At 37.2% G+C, this 18,778-nt stretch overlaps 1 long non-coding RNA gene across 1 annotated transcript; it reads right to left on the minus strand.

Annotated features, from left to right (window-relative positions):
- Nucleotides 1-3,575: 3,575 nt before the first annotated feature.
- LOC106936019 (uncharacterized) lies at nucleotides 3,576-17,004 on the minus strand. Its single transcript, XR_001422036.1, has 4 exons — nucleotides 16,921-17,004; nucleotides 16,316-16,440; nucleotides 8,990-9,069; nucleotides 3,576-5,015 (listed from the first exon to the last, which is right to left on the minus strand). It is a non-coding gene; the product is annotated as an uncharacterized LOC106936019 (long non-coding RNA).
- Nucleotides 17,005-18,778: the final 1,774 nt, after the last annotated feature.

Below are 18,778 nucleotides of genomic sequence, written 5' to 3' on the forward strand. Positions count from 1 at the left end.
AGTGGTCCTCGGCCTGAAATGTTTTAGAAACATTTTTAGAGGTAGTTTTCTTTAGTAGATCATTAACTTTCGCCTGCATCAGATATGAGGCTGATGCCAGTCATTTATCATTCATCTGTCTGTAAATTAGCATTTTATATATTGCTTTGGTAGATGGCGTAAATACAGGCAGCCATTGGATTTGTACCACCTCTTTTAGCACAGCGATAAATCAAATGGACACAATAACATTGATGCTTTTTGCATATCCGTTGTCGTGATCTTCTGTTGCATGCTGATGGAACGGCACAATCACTGTGTAAATTATTGATACGACACACTGCCGCTTTGAATGTCAATACATCTCCCCGGAGACAGGAAGAGATACGGAATACTGATCAATAGAGACAGATGGGCGGATTCAAAGAAACTGAACGAAAAGAGGCACACAACTGACAAGGAGTTCAACGCAAAACTCTCAGCAACATGTTGTTTTTCCTTAATGTTAACTCACGATGATAACTACCCTCTTATGTTGTTTTACAATATCAAAGGTCAAGATGTGCTTGGGTTAATTGAATTCCAGATTTATTGCTGCACAGCGGTGCCTCTCCACGGGGTGACGGCTCTGAAGGGCTCGATAATAACACTCAGTGGGTTTGCTGAATCAGTGTGTGTATTATTAGTGGATCAGGGAGTCAGGGTAGGTGTGGGGGGAGAAAGCCAAACATTATGTAGCAGCATGAAATATTGAAGAAACTCGTCTTTATTGTTTTCCTTGGGAGGATGCAGTGAAAGGCTTACTCAGCAAACTCTTAAGGCTCAAATAAAAATCTGAAGCCATTTTACTGTACCTTCTTTTAAACGGTGTTTTAAGTTTTGCTAACAGTTGTCTGTTTAATTGCCTGCAGCGTGTCAAAAATAGAGGAAAGATTTGTTAGGGTTTAGGTAAAAGTAAATCAGTGTACATAAGATATTAATAATATTGATTTATTCTGAATAAGAAATGTTTTGGAGAACTCTCTTGGACCTTTGGGGGACAAAATTAAAATACAATTAGTAGTTGTAGCAAAGCAGAGTGGCCCTCAGTTTCAACCACAGCACTAGAAGATGGCACTTAATGAACAAGATGAACTCGACTCTCAATATCTCAACTCGAAAGTTGAGATATTTTATTGGATCGCTTTCTGGTCATTTGACGTCCTAATGCTGGTAATTTCTCATTTTTTTCTTACACAGTGGGAAAAACTTTGATCATTCAGCAAAGGGACCTAACAAAATGATTGAAACTAAGAATTTAGGTCTATAATTCAGTCCCTAATCCCATTTTAACCAGATTTAAACTTCAATAGACTTCCTTTCATTTCTCAACCACATTTCCCCATTGTTCAGGCAAAAGTTTTCTATTTATTTTCAATAAAATCTTTCTTACAGGGCAGCTACATGTTTCATTCTGCTCATGCAGTGATGCCAACTGTGTTGAAAAGAGCCTTCCTCATTCGGACATTGCTACATCGTGTGTGTGCGCGTGTGTGTGTGTGAGCAGGGGTCATCACTATTATTTCCATGACTCACATTTAAAGCAGGGTTAATGCTAAACTACACATTGAGGCCACTCTCCTGTGCTCATCCTCCCATTTAATCAAGTTTATGTTTGTGCGCCACAAAGCGATGACAGCCAAATTGGAAGATCCAAATGTCACATTCAGGGTTATTCTTCTGTGAATTTTCGAATGTCATCTTTACGGTTGCTGAGCAATTCTGCTCACTGAGTTGCAGACACAAACTAAATTGAAAATCATAAAAAGCTGTCAGCAATGTGTGACGGAGACAGAGGTGGAGATGATTGATATGTGTTGCTTTGTGCGCTTTGAAGATCTTACAAACACAAGTTTTCTGCATGCACATCAACAGCAGCTATGCTCTGCTGCATTTGCTGGCATGTCCTATGTAAAGTACTCAGTGGGGGTGAAACATTTCAGAGTTGTAATTAATAACTTCTGAAGGCATGCCTATCTGCTTGCCCGCTACCCTCAGCCTACATGATAATCTGCGGTCTAATCCAATCATGCGCAGCAGATGAGCAGAGGCAGTACTTCGGGAAATCATCTCGGCTTGCACATTTGAATTTGCTGAGTTCACAGTAAGAGAAATATAATTGGAATTTACAAATCCTCCATTCTCCTGTTGCATTTGCACTAAAAATCACCCTTTCTCTTTCTTTTAAATTGAATATGGGAGGGATAGTTTATGCTTTTATTTCAGGCACCATCACAGTGCCTAAATGGAAGATTAAAACCCATTTATCCTTATGAAAAATATATTGCTTTAAAATCCCAGACAATTTGTTTTAAAGACATCAGCAGGCTGTTTCTGTGCTTCCATTTATCATTGTAACAGTTCCTTCTTCACGTTAAACAGTTACTTCTTTTCCACTGCTGAGGAATCCTCACTTATCCGTTGGCCAGCTTGGTTTGCCTCTGAACTAGGCACAATTAATCATGCTGTCACACCTTTTATGCACGAGTGCTGGATGGCCTACAGGTTACCAGGTACAAGAAGACACAGATGAACATAATGGAGGATGCTAACCCCTGTTTTGCATGCAAAAAACAAACCGTCAATACCATTGATACTGTGCAAGATTATGTTATGGAGAAGCTCTTTCTGTAGACTTGAATGGAATACATTTGAGAACATGTGGAAAGGATGACTGAACTATATCAAACCAATAAGATCAGATTTTTTGTGAAAAAAATTGTTTGTTCCTCCCATCTCCAAGGTCAAATATGTACTTTTTTCTGGTACCAATTTTTGGTTAAATCATTTGTGATTCTTTTTTTGCTTGTGGTTTGTTTGTTTTGATTTTTCTCTCGTGATTTCATATAGAAAGAAAAATAATTGCAAATCGTAAGTTGTGAGAGGAACATAATGCCAAAAATGTCAAGTACTAGACATTTTATATGATAACTGTTATATGAAGTTTAATATCAAAATAAAATAAAAGAGAGAGAGAATAAAACGCACTCTGCAAGATTATATATTTTGGGTCTGTTTCTCCTGTTCTGTGAATCTCTGCAGCTCATCCAGAGTGTCCTTGGATCTCTTTGCTGCTTCTCTAGTTTGCCTGTCATACAATATCCCAATAAATTACATTGACATTTTTGGCTGTTGGATGAAACAATAAAAAAAACTGCTTTATATTTGCAATGGTGGCACTTCAAAATTGGTATACATACTTCATTTATGCAACTGCAATTTTCTCACAAAATATGAAACACTTTCACATAAAAGTTTGATACATTAAGTATGTCAACTCATTTACAAGACAAGAAAGTCCCAGGTGCTTCTATAGTCACATGTCAGAAAATGTAAAAAATAAAAAATCTCATTAGCCTGATTTAAATGTTATTTTTTTTCCCAAACTGAAATGTCTGATTATATTCAGAATGAGTTCCCTGACTGACGTAAATAATCAGGTTAAAGGGAACAAAGTGTCCTAATCCGACGATGTGTTGCAGGAGAGCTACAGATATGCTGACACCCCTGCATTGCTACGGTGACTGAAAAAAGAAATAATGAGGTGATTCTATATTTGGCTCTACGTTTGAGCATCCTGATCCTTTCTCCTATATAATTCGCCTTGAGTACATGACTGATCCTCTGAAAACACCCTCAGATGTTAGATTCCAGCTAATGACGCAAAAGTGACTTTCTACAGTTTCCCTCATTTCTCATCCTGCTCCCCTCTTGCTGTGCGTTTAAAGGAAGTGACACAAAGACAGCAGCGTCCCCGCTGACAAAACTGTTCATTTTGTTTCTGTCTGAGGAAAATAATAAGACATTAAACCCTGGGAGGGCTCGAGAGTCGTATGCTCCACGCAGCCTGTCTTCAAAGAGCGGCTGCTGGCTCGTTTTCACCAAAAGCGCTGAGCTTCGAGGGGGCTCCTGCCACATTTCTCAGGCAGCTGTGTTATTACGGACAGAGATAACTGAGTGGTCGTGGGTAGAAGAAGACCTTAACTGATTATTAGGAGAAACAAAGGCTGCCCCCTGCTGAGGGTGACGGGCTTGAGCGCAGTCATCCAGCCATCCTAATGGTTCTCTAAGGCGACCGCAGGGTGGACCTCTACAAATCAAAACCACAAAATAGTTCAATTATGGTCAATCTGGAAAATTGCAGGTTTAGGAAAGTTACATTGTTTGTGCTAAAGCACTGAGAAAGACAATGCAGACCCTACAGATTCAAAAATCAGCTTTTGTTAAATGGAATGGGATTTCGTATTGTTCTTTTTGCAAGAGTTTAGAAATCGTTTTTGTAAAGGTGAGCAAGTAGATATAAGTAGTTAAAAAGCAGATCACGGAACAACCAAAGACTGCTTTGTATAGCACATTTACGAACATCAAATATATAAGAACTGCCCCTGTTATAAGGGATAATCAAAAATTATGCATCAAAGAGACAGACACTATTTTTGGTACTTTATAAAAATACTACAATAATGAAAATTTATGTGACTGTGTCCATTTGCAAATGCAACACATGTCTTCTTTTCAAATATGCTCCAGGAAAATCTAGGTTTGAAAAGCCAAAAGCTCCACCTATTCACTCTTTCCTTGCGTCACCAAAGAGATTAGGAAACCAAAATTGCATAAAATGAGTGGGCAAAACAAAGGCAAGTGAAAATTGGAAAAGGGTGAAATAAAATTGAAAGAAAAGGTTTCAGCATCTAATGAGGGAACATGAGTCAGACGAATGGATCACACCACTAATGTCTGACTTAAAGGCCAGCAACTGCAATGCTGCTGATCGATTTCAGTCTCAACAAAAAAAATCTTGGAAAATATTGGAATCTTGACACTCCTCCAGCCATAAAGTGAGAGATATGGGGAAATCTGTGAAACCATAAACATGGAGTTTAACAGATGCCACCCATTTCTCCCCCTGCAGCTCCTTTACATGTGTGGCTCCAAGCCCAGGATGAGTCTCTGGTCACCAGTGTTGTTTTCTTTGGAGGCTCTGCTGGGGTGAAAACCTGTGGGAGGACGACATCAAAAATCTAAATAATTGTATTCAAAGTAGTTTGTTATTCCTGTGGGTGGAACTGACCAATCTGCATCAAACAAAGGAGGGAAGCATGTTGTCAAATCTACTTATTGTCATGAATTATACCCTCCATATTTAACAAGAGACTAATGCAGAACATGCTCAACTGAACATAAAAGGTACTTCCTGCCTGTGGCCATGTTTATGTAATGTCTTTCTGTTGTATATTTTCAAATTTCAATTTGACTTGTTTTATTTTAATATTTTATCTCAGTTTTTCAGCCTTCCTTGTCTTTTGCTACATTACTGAAGAGATTCTAAAGTCAGAATTACCAGAATGCACAAAATAGAAGCAAGAAAAACTCGAGCTGAATCTGTTTATGGGTAGTGGTGCAACTGTTTTACAGGATTTTCTGCAGCAGCATTGATGCTTCTGGTTAACGTGACTTCTTTTTGACTGATTTTGTCTGTGCACAAGTTTGGACGTGGCTGAGTGTGTTGGGGGAACGCTTCATGTCTCACTCTAGTTGGTCTTGAACAAGCTTTGATGTTCTTCTCTGCAGCAATGATCCACAAACGCATGTCCACCTGTCGCATCACATTGTGTCCACCTGGAGGCATTCTCAGCAAGATGCTGAACAAATCTGGTGTTTGCGGTACACTCCTGTATGTGTGTATGCACTGGGTTTAAACGTTTAGATGTCATGCTTTGTCCTGTTTCTGTCCTTGAGCATTCAGTCAGAGCATCACCCAAGGCTTTGCACTTTAAAGGAATCTGTTGCTACAACTTTGGCAAAAAATGACTAAAACTGCTAAATAATTAAATTGCAGAGAGGTGAAAGTAAAAGTAACTCCTCTTCAATTAATTTCAGTGTTGTATAAAATGACACTACTGTATAACTGTCGCCACTATTCCCTCCATGTTTCTAACCGACTTTTACCGGTCAGTGATGTTCCCTGTTTTAAATTCTGAGCAGGATATATTAAATAAATGTAATTTGACTTTAGCAAACTATCACAGCATTATTCTTCCGGTCAGATGCTGGTCTGAAAGTTTTTAGCAACACCAGGTCAGGTCAGTGCCTGGTCAGCATAGTTCTCTCTCCTCTCATGCAAGTTTCTTCATTTTGTCCTCTGTCTGTGTCCCTTGGGAAAAAATATCTGAATGATTGCCATGAAAGTATTATACATTAAAATAATTTTCACATACTTAAATTCACTTGTCAGCATAAATAACTATCCACGTTTTTTTAATCCCCTCTCAATGTCAGTCATAGTAAGTAAAACCTCTCTTAGGAAAGCGAAATAAAAAAAAACAAATTACAAATTGTTAGATTTACAGTACATAAAAATATGAGTAGAAAACAAAACCTGAAATTAGCAGATAAAACTATCACTAGAGAATGAAAACAAAATAAAAATTTAAATGATATTGTAATAGTTGTGAAGTTGAACATTTTAAAATGAAGTCAGCAAGAGAAAAATATGCACCAATAAAGCTGAAGTTAAGCAAAAAGAAAAAAAAAATGTTAAAGGAACAGGATTATTTATAGCGAAAAGGAAAAACATTTTTTTTCTGCTTCTTTAGCATCCACTGTGTTTGTAGTTGATAAACATTGATACAAATTGCTCCACATTTGCATGTGTTAGATGCAAATCCTGAGCAGAAATAAAGCAAATAGTGTGAGCAAAACATAAGGCAAACCTTGACGGAAGACAAACCTAATTCCGTAAACCTTTTTTCTTTTTTGTAATGCCAGCAGCACAACATGTCGCTTATTTCTTTTTCTTTTGTTGCACAAAAGTAATTTCCATCCCTTATTGGCACCATATGAATAAAACATGCAGATTGGGTTTTGGACAGTGTAGAGATATTTGCTCTGGTTGTTGTGTATATAAATATACTGCACATAAGTATAGGTGACTTCTACCCTAGCTTCATGAATGATGTTTTATTTAAATGTGGGCAGTACAGTTTTTATTTAGCTATTTTTGGAGTATATCTGTCATTGCATCTACTTTCAGAACTGGGATCACACCCAGATTCTGATTTTGCATCCACTGATAGCCTTGTGCATCTGCCCCTTCCTTTTTTTAGCTGCAGAATTAGTGTTGGATAGTTTCTGAAATGTTATCATAAAAACCTAATAGGCTGAGAAACCTACACCCCCGCCACACAACCTTTAAATACCACATCTGGAGTCCATAGCAATACACACGCTAAATATGAAACAGCATCATTTTTTAATGGCAGCCGTGTGTCGGTACCACAGGTGCATTCTGTGCAGAGTCTCATTTGAATCTAAGCCATAAAAGCTTCATCTTTTTAAGATAATTGACAGCGCTCTCCTTTAATAACTTCTCATGATTTATATTGTTTGCTTTCTGACCTTATCTCTGTGCAACACATCAGCAGCAGCTTCTAGTTTACTAACATCATTTCCAAAAAGCACGGCGCTGTGCTCCTGGTGATCATTCCCAATAGAACGCACATTTTGCTGCAGAGGCTGAGAGAATGACCCACTGCAGGGAAAAAAGGAATGAGTTCAAGGAGCAACTTTAGCTTGTGGGATGGTAATAAATTTCAGTTGCCCTTGTGGTTCATCAGTAAAAAGTTGTTGACAAAAATCTCATCTGCACAGCATCTCCCCAGATCAAACGTCCTTGCTTCATTTCCACTCTTGATCATAATCACAGTCTCTTTGTTGCCACTGTTTGAGTGAGAATTTAATTGTAATAGATGTTTTTGGGAAACATGCCCTGTTCCCTTAATTTTGTCCAATGACGGGTCATCCGTTTGGCTTTGATCTCATAATAACACAGGCTAGAATAATAAAGGATGCTGGCAACAATTGTCTGGTTGCTTTTGGCCCAATGCAGAGTTACAAGTTTATCAACAAGATTTTTAAAAATACATGTATAATAGGATATGGAATGCTGATTTGTCCAAAAAAAAAAAAACATTTCATTTAAGCAGAGAATTTGGACTAAGTTTTTAGGTGTCTACAAAATATTTTTAACGTACTAACATTATTTGTGTGCGTTGTTAGTAAAAGTGCAAAAAAGTATCATTTAAGAGCAAATTGAAACAAAATCTCTTGAGGTAGAGTTGAGAAACTTCAAAAATAAAATTCACTTAAAAGTGTGAATCTGAAACTAAAGTATCAAGCTTACCACAATCCAGTACTGATTTGGTATCGATATTATCAATATTTTGGATTGATCCACTCATGTTTACTGTAAATATCTGTACCCACGGGGGGAAAAAACTGTTATGCGATAATTTGCTCTTGGTCTGGCAGGGACTCCATCAAAAATATAATTTCAACTTGTTTGTAATATTTCATCAGCAACAAAATAGCTAATATTTCTCCACAGAGATAACTGGGTTGTCGATTAGGAGAATTGCTGAACCTCTCTGCACCCCCTAATCGCAGAGGCCAACAATCAACAACGTTTATCTACAGAGAAACAAATCTTGGGCTCCTGCTCACCAGCCAAACACCCTGTCATTCTGCCCGAATGATTTCATGCTCGGTGAGCCGAGCGGAGGGAGAATCTATCAGGAAAGAAGGGTCAGAAAGAACTACGAGGCTTTGGCACCTTCTTAGCACAGATAAACTGATTTGTCCTGGCCATGTTGTAGCGCAGTACGAGTGTGTGATTAGTGCTTTGAGTGCTGCTGGATATCTGAATTATGTTGTACTCTAAACTTGAAAGGATCCACAACCAATTAGATTACACCACTGTCCTTTCAACTGGAAAAAAACAAACAAAAAAACATCTAAATTATTGTTCAATTTTCATGGAGAATTTATCCAATAAAAGCTTCTCTCAAGCTGTCACAACGTTTGTTTAGTAACATTATAAACAACAATCAGTTTAATCTGAGCACAGTGACATCGGAACGCACACACTTCTGACACACTCATAATAATTTCTTTTTGTTTTCATTTTCCTTACATAACGTCTTGTTTTTAATTTCTCGAGTATTCCTGAAACCGCTGGGCTTGGTTGCCGTGGCGACTGGATCACATTTCCTCCTGTGGAATGAAAACAAGCTCATTTAATTTGTCATCTCCGTTCCCCATCTTCCTGCACCTGGTCAATACAAAGATGCGACTGTCTTAAATTACTAACAGACGTATCGCAGCAGAGACGGCTAACTCCAGGAACTATGGGCTGAGATTTTGGGGTTCACAGAGAAATTGACCAACTTTTCTTGCAATCTTTATTTATTTATTTATTTATTACTGAAATTTACTTATATTCATATATAATTATTTTCACTTTAAAAAAAAAAGAAAAGAAAATAATCAATGTAAGATTTTCTAGTATGTGAGCATAAAAATTCACAATGTCAGATATTTAATTGAATTTTTTTTTTCACAAGTAATTGTTCAATTACGTTTCAAATGATCCCACAATCTGCAGATAAAAAGGAAAGCTTGCAAGTCGTCATAGCTGTTGGTGAACTTTCTGATCCATGTACGTATAAACTTTCAAGAAACAAAGGTAAAAGTTTAACAGGTTTATTGCAATTCAGGAAGTGGTAGGACATGTCGTGACCCAGAGGGTTTCCTTTTAATGTGGAGGAGTGGAATCACTGCGAGGAAGAGGCTTAACAAGAATGAATATTGCTGAGAGTGAGATTTGTGGAAAGTCTTACTGGTTGGAGATGATTAGTTTGGAGCCAAGGAGGAGTAAGTATGAAAGAAATATAGTCTCATTAGAACCAGACATTTTTTTTAGACACTGAATATTTAGGTTGTGCAATTATCAAATAATTTTACACCAAATCTGCCTGCAAAAAACTTCATCTGAGAAAAAAAAAATACCTTTGAAATTTTACCTGCTCAAAAATAAATAAGTCATCTGTGAATGTGGCGACCTTCTGGTGACCCAACCAGAGTCAAGCCAATCAAAGTGTAGAACAGTTACAGCTGTAGTTGTTCTAGAAAGGCAAACAAAAAAAAAAACATTGTTGAAAGAAAATCTGAAGAAGTTTCTTTAAACAACACACAAGCTATGAGGGAGACGTAGAAAACATACGGAAGTTGTTCTGGTCAGATGACATCGGACAAAGTCTGCCAGACCACCACTTTAGATCCTTACCTCTCAGAAAAATTGCAATCTCACAGCTAAACCTCCATTAATTATTCCATTAATTCGTTCATTCCTTTGGGTACCTTAATTACCATTAATATGTCCTTCATTACAACTGGAATAATTCAAACCGTCCTGCTGAATCTGTCTGGCGGCCTCCTTAACAGCTTCAACTCACAGCCTGGTAGTAAAAGGTTGGCCGGACACCAGCCTGCACGGTTGATTCACGGTGAAGATCCTTTCATTGCTCTTTTATCCCCTCGGCTCCCTGAGTTCTTCCCAGACGAGCAGCTTCTACACCTCCAGCTATGAAACTTATAATGAAATCCTATAGGCTGATTCACTTTAAATGCCTCCCAGCTCTCTGCATGGAGAAAGTGACTGTACAGCACTACTTCGATCATTGGGCCTATGAATAATTTATCTTATTTAGTAACTGGTGTGAAGATTTCTTCATATTTTCAATATTTTTATAGAACTGATCAATTTTTTATGGCATCTAAATATATAACATTTTGTTAAATTATTTACTGAGCTTTCAAAGTAAATGAAACATAGTTTGTTTTAACGCGAGGAAAGTTGATGATTTATTGCACATAGTGCCAATTTAAACTCAGAGGAGCAGTTTATGTATTTTCCCTGATACATAGTGCCTTTTTATAGCACAATCAACTATGTTACCTACTGTTGTTATAAAAATACCATATATATCAAACATAACAGAAATTTGACTTCACAACTGAACACCTGGAAAATGAGCCTCTGTCTCTTTAAGAAGTTTCTACACTTTCCGACGCTCACGCCTCCAGCACGTCATCAGTGTTTCTTCGCTAAGCTTTTTACAGCCGCTCTTTGGAGTGTTGTTGGATTGCGAAGTAGTTCTTTGGATAAGCTCAGGAGTCTTGCAGTTCCACCATATGTTTGCTAATTGCTGCTGCTAGTCTGGAGGAGCACAGGGAGCAGAATAAGGAGATTCAAAGATGTCTCAAACATGCATGAATGAATCAAAGCAATACTCCAGCTTTGCTTTTGATAAGGGAATAAAATGATATAAAACAACAAAAAAAAGTTGATTTTACACACTCTTCCTTTAAACGTTCAGCTGGGAAGATTCAAACGGAAACCCAACATAAAACATTAAAATGCTTCTTAAAAAGAAACCCTTCTACGACGCCTGTCTCTTGGAACCGAGAGAATAGATCAAAGACATCATTGATCCTCTCCGCCTTCATTCACGCTCAGATCTGAAGAGAATCACTCGGCACACACCTGAGGAGCTGCTGTATTTACTGTACTAAAACTGAGCATTTTCATTGAACCTTTGATTTCTTTTTCATGTTGACATACTTTAAAATTGTGCACAGTTTTACCCATCAGGCCACACAAACAGTAAAGCCATGTTTATATAGAAGGCTGCCTGAAGAGACCTGAAAAGACACACACTGATCTAATTAAAACAGCAACAGATTTTATTAAAAAATATAACCCGCTAAAGCTTTAAAGTCTCTCAAAGGAGGACGCGTCTCTAATTCAAGCTGTCATTTCACTAATGAGTTGCCAAACACTGTAAAGCAGCCTCTCCCAGTAGATCAGTGGTGAACTGAGCACCTTGGTATGTGATCTGTATATGAGCAGTGGATGTCAGATTTCTTTCCTATGAGCGAGGACAACAACAAGCAGACACTTTCCAAACACCACAGCTGGCCTGAGAACCTTTTCATGTAGCTCAATAAGGTGAATGTGGAAGCTGTCAGTGGAGATGAATCGAAGGGCTCGGCGGCAGTCTGCCCCCACATGTTGCTGGTGTTGCTGTGAGTGGCAGCAACCTGTACTTAATATGGAAACAGTGTGGCAGGCTGTATAATGGTTTCTCTGCTTTCAAAAGGGGAAACAAGCTGCAGGAGCCGGAGAGACAACATAGATCTTTTTCTGTCTCAGACGCTTAGATGGTCAACTATTGTACCGAAGCAGCTACAAAAAATAATGACATTTGTGGTGTAACAATACATTCAGAATACATGGCGAGACAAAACTACATTGGGATGCTGTTTTTGCCATCCTTAAAAAATTAAGATTTCAAGGAAGTACTCTGGTAAAACTACACAGCCCATGTTTTTTTTTTTTTCTGGGTAATGGATTTTTTGATCAAAAGAATTTGTAATAAGCACAGAATATGTCTCTGGTGTAGCTTCTCTGCCATCCAATGTCTTTATCTACTTCTACATACAGGATCACATGGGACCTTTGGATATATGCTTATATCCAAAGGTCATTAAATGAGATTCAGGGTAATGTAGTTTGTTAGTTTTACCTTAAAATAAAAGACTGAAGCAGCTTTAGATTATTTGTTTGGAAGCTGAATATACTAGTACCAGAATATGATTATAAGAAAATGAAAAATGTAAACTTTTATTTATCCATTTTTTACAGATATTTTTCTGGGACCTATAACTATATTATGCCAATCTTCAGACTCATGAGAAGGCTTTGATATTCATGGCAGTATGTAGAGATCCCTCTGGAATCTTGTGCTAGTTAACAAGAGATTAATTAAATGCTTCACTTCAAGAACATGTGCACGTGTGAATGTATACCCCTTGGATGAAAAATTATAATGCTGATCCAACCTGCATTACAGTTGTTGTATTCTCTGGGCCTGAAACAAAGTCAAGTGAATTAATCGTTAAGTAAATGAATAATTGTCTAATCATTACCTAGACTATAAAGACTCAAAAGAAGTCCATTTGTCAAAAAAATGTATTCAGAGTAGTAATTAAGCCAAAACTGTACAAAAATATTTTGATAAAAAAAAAACAACCTTTGCCTGTAAATCTGGTCTATCCAGAACTCACCAAATTGCATAGTTTTAGCTTCACCTGGTTAATTTTTTTTATACAATTCATAAATTAATTGTCAGAATAATTGATTACCAAAAGAATCATTAGTTGGAGCCCTTCTATTCTCCTTAAGCCTAATTGGAAAAAGTAAAAAATGTCATTTAATTAAGTCAATACGGGGGCTGCCTTAAAATGGAAGAAGAGTATTCTATTGCATTTATTCCATTCATTTGATAATCTATTCAGTCATATATTATTTGGAGGTACAAGCTTGATCCAAGTCCTCTTAGATAATTGAAAGCCGATTCCAATTAACTACAAACTAAGGTAGAATTATGTAGTTCCTCTGCAGCACTGCTGATTAGCAGTTCTTAAGCTAAAACCTGAACACAGCCTGGAACAAACTACTGCAGAAATTTTGCAACCGTGCCCTGCAGGACAGGTCCGACTCATGATGATTAGCATAACTTTAAATGAGCCAGCAGTTTGTCATGCATCCGACACGATGAATCAAGTTCAGCAACTGCGGCCACTGGGCTGCCATCCCTAAAGATGAGAAGGATTTGCATATCAAACTGAAGTCCTACATGCTCCTGCCCCTTCATTGCACCTGCTATAAAAGAGCCTGTGAGGTCATTCTGGCATTCCTCATTTAGTTGTAGCTTATAGGCTGAATTCCTAATGAGATCAGCGAGTTTTAAATCTGTTGGATTATTAGTCCTACCATTTAAAACCAGCTCCCTCAGCAGTCATTTTGATTACCGCATTTGTTCACCATTATCAAGCAGGGGGATACTTATTTGTTTTCTTCTCAGCACTTTTCTTTGTGCTAAATGATTTAGAAATGGAAAACACTTTTATAAGAGAGACATCACTGGGCCTAGTGAATAATTAACATGGATGATAAAATGTTCTTTGCAGGTAGATCTGAGCTGTTTAATCAATGTTTTATTCTTTTAAACTCTGCCAAGGTGGTCGTCTTACACACTTTACACCTCAGCAGAATAACTGTGTGGCGCCAAACGTGATATTCAGCAACATTCTTCCGTTACTGATTTCTATCTGTCTAATATATAGTTCACTTATACCTGTGTATTGAAGTATAACTCAAACCGTAATGTGTAGATAAGATTCTAACTGAAGTCGATAAGAAGGAAATTGTAAGGCTTTCTTGGTGATGGTAAATTATCCATTTACAAGGCAGGTTATTTCACAGCTATGCCAGAGTAATTGAAGACACGCTAGCAAAGAACATCTGGACCCATAGTCCAGATGTTTAAAAAAAGTAATCAAAGTAACACAAGTGATGATTATTTGGAGGGTTTAGTAATAAAGTTTAATTGTTTTTTTTTTTGTTTGTTTGTTTTTTCCAGGGTGGAATGATCACACAGCAACCGACTTGATGTTTTTTTAAAAAAAACAGGAACTGGGTGGAAATATTTGAATTTATTGTGGATTTTCTCCCCAACACACATACATCCTTGCACTTCTATACAAACTGAGGACTTTGCACATTTTATTAACTGAATTCATGCCTAAACCAGGCATTTTCCCTAAGCCTAACCAGCACTAGTCTATTTCTTATCCTAAACTTAACCAGAACATAAGTCACAGCTTACCTCTAAAATCTAACTAGTAGAGCAAAGTGAGCCTGTAAAAAAGTGACGACACTTTGTACAAATGACCTCCGTTTGTTGGTTAATAATATGTTAATAATGTACTAACCGACACAGGTTATTTGCAGTATTTTCAAGTAACACTCACACACCTTTAGTTGACCTTAATATGACTACAATTATAGTAGCGTAGAAAAACTAGCAGCACAAATGAATAATTTAGGTAATGTGTGGAAGTTGGTAGACCTTTCATAACCTCTGTAAATTCATTGTATTATCTTTAGGATCACAGCACAAACGACATTAGTAATTAAAAGTCTTATGGAAATAAGACTTGTATGCAGTGGTTTTTACCCAGTTTGCCCCCATTTTCCTTTTTAAATCACTTCAATTATTTATTGGCTAATTTCTGCATCATTTGTTGTCATCTATAGACTTGTAAACACACTTTGTGAACCCTTGTGTATCGACCAGACAGCACAGCAGTACTGATGATTGGAATTTGTATTAGTGGCATCTGAAGAAGTTCTGCAAATGACTCTTTTGAAAAGCCACAGCCAGAAACAATCCATTAGCCGCTTGTTAGGATACGCCAAGAAGAGTAGATCCAATCTAACAGTGACAGGAAGCACAGCAGACCCCACATCCAACCTCTAGGAAGACAGGAAGGGGACTCTAATAAGCTCTCCATTGTCTAAGTGATTTATCAAGAGTAGCCCACTCACATGGTCACCAAAGTATTTACATCCCAGTTAATCAAATTATGGACGTAGTAAAACTGTGGCTGGCTAAACTCAGTGTAGTTTTGTAATTACATAGACGTGATACTTTTCCTTAGGGAGTATTCATCAAAGTTTACAACATATCTTTTCTTAGTTAAAAGATATGTTCAGATGCCCTTTAAAGGCATACTATGGAAGAGGATTAGGGCCACTGGGGAAAAAAAATAAACATAAATACTGTCTTTAAACTCAGAGTTCTGAGATTAAAGTCAGAATTCTAAAAGTCAGAATTATTATTTTTCAGATTAAAGTCAGAATTCTGACTTTTTTTCTCAGAATTCTGAGATTAAAGTCAGAAGTGTTTAATTTTTTTTTTCCAGTGGCCCTAATCCGCTTCTGTAGAATACAGACCTTCCTTAGTTAATGGTTTCAAATTCAGTTAATTTTTTTCCGTCTTTATCAGCTCCCCTTCAAAATATTTTCCTGTAAAAATAAAAACCATATATATCAACAGTGAGAGATGTGTTTATCCTCAATTACCTCCAGTGCTAAAGTCCCGAGACACACTAGAGCATCTTCACTGCAAAATTACAATCAGTCCAATAATTTAGTGCCCAATGAAACGCCTAAATAATTCCAGCACCTTTCTGATGCAACAAAAAATATAAAAGGTAGCTAGTTGTTTACAATAGTATTTCAATGCCTGGACATATACACGTGGACAAATTTGTTGGCACCCCTGTGTTAACGAATGACAAACCCACAATGGTTGCTGAATTAACTTGAAGCTGAAAAAAGTGATAAAAATTAGCTGAAATTTGACACATTGCGATTGCAATGTGGTTCAACAGAATCCATTGAAAAACAAACTAAAGGAAGAGGTAGCTACCATGTATGACAACAGCTTTCCCTGTTTAGACTAGTTGTGCCTCAGATCATGTGTGACACATAATGTTCCCTGCATTTGCTGACATTATATCAGCAACTTCAAAGTATTCTTTTACACACCTGATAGTGTTGATTGGGACCATGTTGACACTTCTGGGCTGACAGTCATGAATCAGTCACCTCCATCTGGATAAATTCCTCTTCTGCATCACACATCTAGCTCACACACTTAATAACGCCAGGTTCTAAAGACAAAACAAAACGTCGAGCTAAATAAATCGGCTCCCGAAATGCTTTGCAAGTGAAGACTTTTCAACAGGTGTCAAAAATGTTTTGGTTGGAAAACCTAAACAGATTGTTTACTGGTGTCCATTAAATGGGACACATAAAGCCCCTTTTTCACAAGCTTCCCTGTCTGCTTGTGTAAAAGCTTTCCTTGCTCAGATGAAGCCGCCTGTGGCAGCTTTTGCAAAGTAAAACGAACAATATAGACCACATCAGATTCCTTTGTAGACTTGTTTTTTAATTGCAGTTTTTTTTTCCAAACTTCTTAAATGGTGTTACTCCTCTCATAATGGTTTATTAAGTGCTGTGAGCTCCTTGTTTATCCCTCATCCAACTTCTCTGTGCCTCTGTTTGTACAAACTAAATGTGCACTGAAACCTTTAGAAATATTTTGATGCAATACCTTCTTAACTCTGGTCTGAAATGAATGCCAAGCCCACCTTTCACGTTGTCACAGCAAGCATATGGACAGCTGTTTCCAATAATAATGAGGCGATTTCCATTGCCACCTGACACCTAATAATCATTAAAAGCGCCACCTACTGGTGTTTATTTAGCACCCAAACCAGCAGGTGTTTAATGAGTAACAACAGGCATTAATTAAACACCTGCTGACCGTAAAACGTTTGGTGGTGACATAACTCTGCCAGTAATAATAATTGATAGCCAGTAATTTTGAAGACTTCTCATCCAATGAGTAAGCCGCTGAGTCTGACTTTTCAAATCTTCACTTTGAGATATTCAATAAACAGTATGTTCAGTTTTATTGAAAAAAGGTGACATAACCTAAGAGTTTTGTATTGATGTCCGGAACAGTCACAATTTAAAACCTAAATAAGTCACTAAGTTAGAATCAGAATCAAATTTGTTGGCCAATATTATGTGCACAAACAAGGAATTTGATTTTGGTTTTAAGCGGTCACAGTAGAGACACAGATTAGAAATACAAGGTTCTTGCTTGTAGCAATCAAACTATACATTGCCCAACTCTGAATATTTTCATATACACTTGTTATATTGTATTTATTTTATATTCAGTCAATTTTAAATTACTTATAATTTAATGCTTTTTAGTAATTTTTATGTTACTTAAGGTTATATTTGTATTTGCTAATATTTAACATTTTGAATGGAGCAGCTTGTAAACAAATAAGCAATTTCCCTTTGGGGATCAATAAAGTGTATTTTCATTCTGATTTAGAGTAAATTAAATAAGAATAAAGGAACAATCTGCACATATATTTGCAGCCATTTTTTAATATTGTATTATAGGAGAGAAAAAGGAAGAATTGTTATGACAGTGCAATATGCTTAATTTGTTCCACAGCGGAGAAGCTGTCTGCTTAGACTGAAAGGTGTTCATTGCGTTCATCAAAGAGACAGCCTGGGGGAAGAAACTGTCTCTGTGATGGCTCGTTTTTGCAATAAGTAGATGTATAAAAAATATTCATACATGTGATAAACAAAACTATAGACATACACTACATTAAATAAGAAAACACGTCATATTTTTCCTACAGGAAATAGACTGATTTAGAGTAAACTGTCCTGAAGTGTACACCTTCTTGTTGTCAGGTATATTGTGGCACATAGGCTATGTTAGCATAACGGTTTATAAAAATTTATTGTTTCTTGTTTTGTGTGTTCTTTAGTCGTTGTGTTTTGTTTGGAAATTATGTCAGTAATTCACCAGTAGGGGTCAGTAACGCTCCACCAATGACAAAGACATCGAAGGAGAAAAGGAATTCTTAGGGAAATATCGCGCTATCAGACAGCGAGATGACCGTTTATAAGATGGATGTGAGCGTTGTGTAGAGGCTGCACCACTAAACTGAGCTGCTTTTTGTTGCAGGTAAGCTGATGATGTTAAAGTATAAAGTACCACATTGAGTTCTACATTATCAGTTATCAACTACTTTTACTTTGTGCACTGCCGTTGCCATTACAGTGTTTATAGCTTGGGAGAGCAGTGTGTGTGTGTGTGTGTGTAGATGGAAATACTCATTAAAATAGAGGGAATATTAACCATACATTGATTTTCTTTTCTATTGTAATACATGTAAACAGAGAGATGACCGTTTCTGAGATGGATATATGAGCGCTGTGTAGCTACTGTACCACTAAACTGAGCTATTTTGATGTTTAATGAGGTAGTCTCCGTTTCTTCTCTACCAGGACAGCTAGCACAGCTACCATTGCTGCACAGAGCGCGGCAGTCACGTTGCGTATTATTGTGAATGCTTGAGCTGATATCAGGATCATCAGCTCAGTGTAAGAAATAGCTTGATGTGAACACTG

The sequence above is a fragment of the Poecilia latipinna genome, unplaced genomic scaffold (assembly GCF_001443285.1).
Source record: "Poecilia latipinna isolate Pla-1442-1.1 unplaced genomic scaffold, P_latipinna-1.0 Scaffold2063, whole genome shotgun sequence".
Lineage (NCBI taxonomy): Eukaryota > Metazoa > Chordata > Actinopteri > Cyprinodontiformes > Poeciliidae > Poecilia > Poecilia latipinna.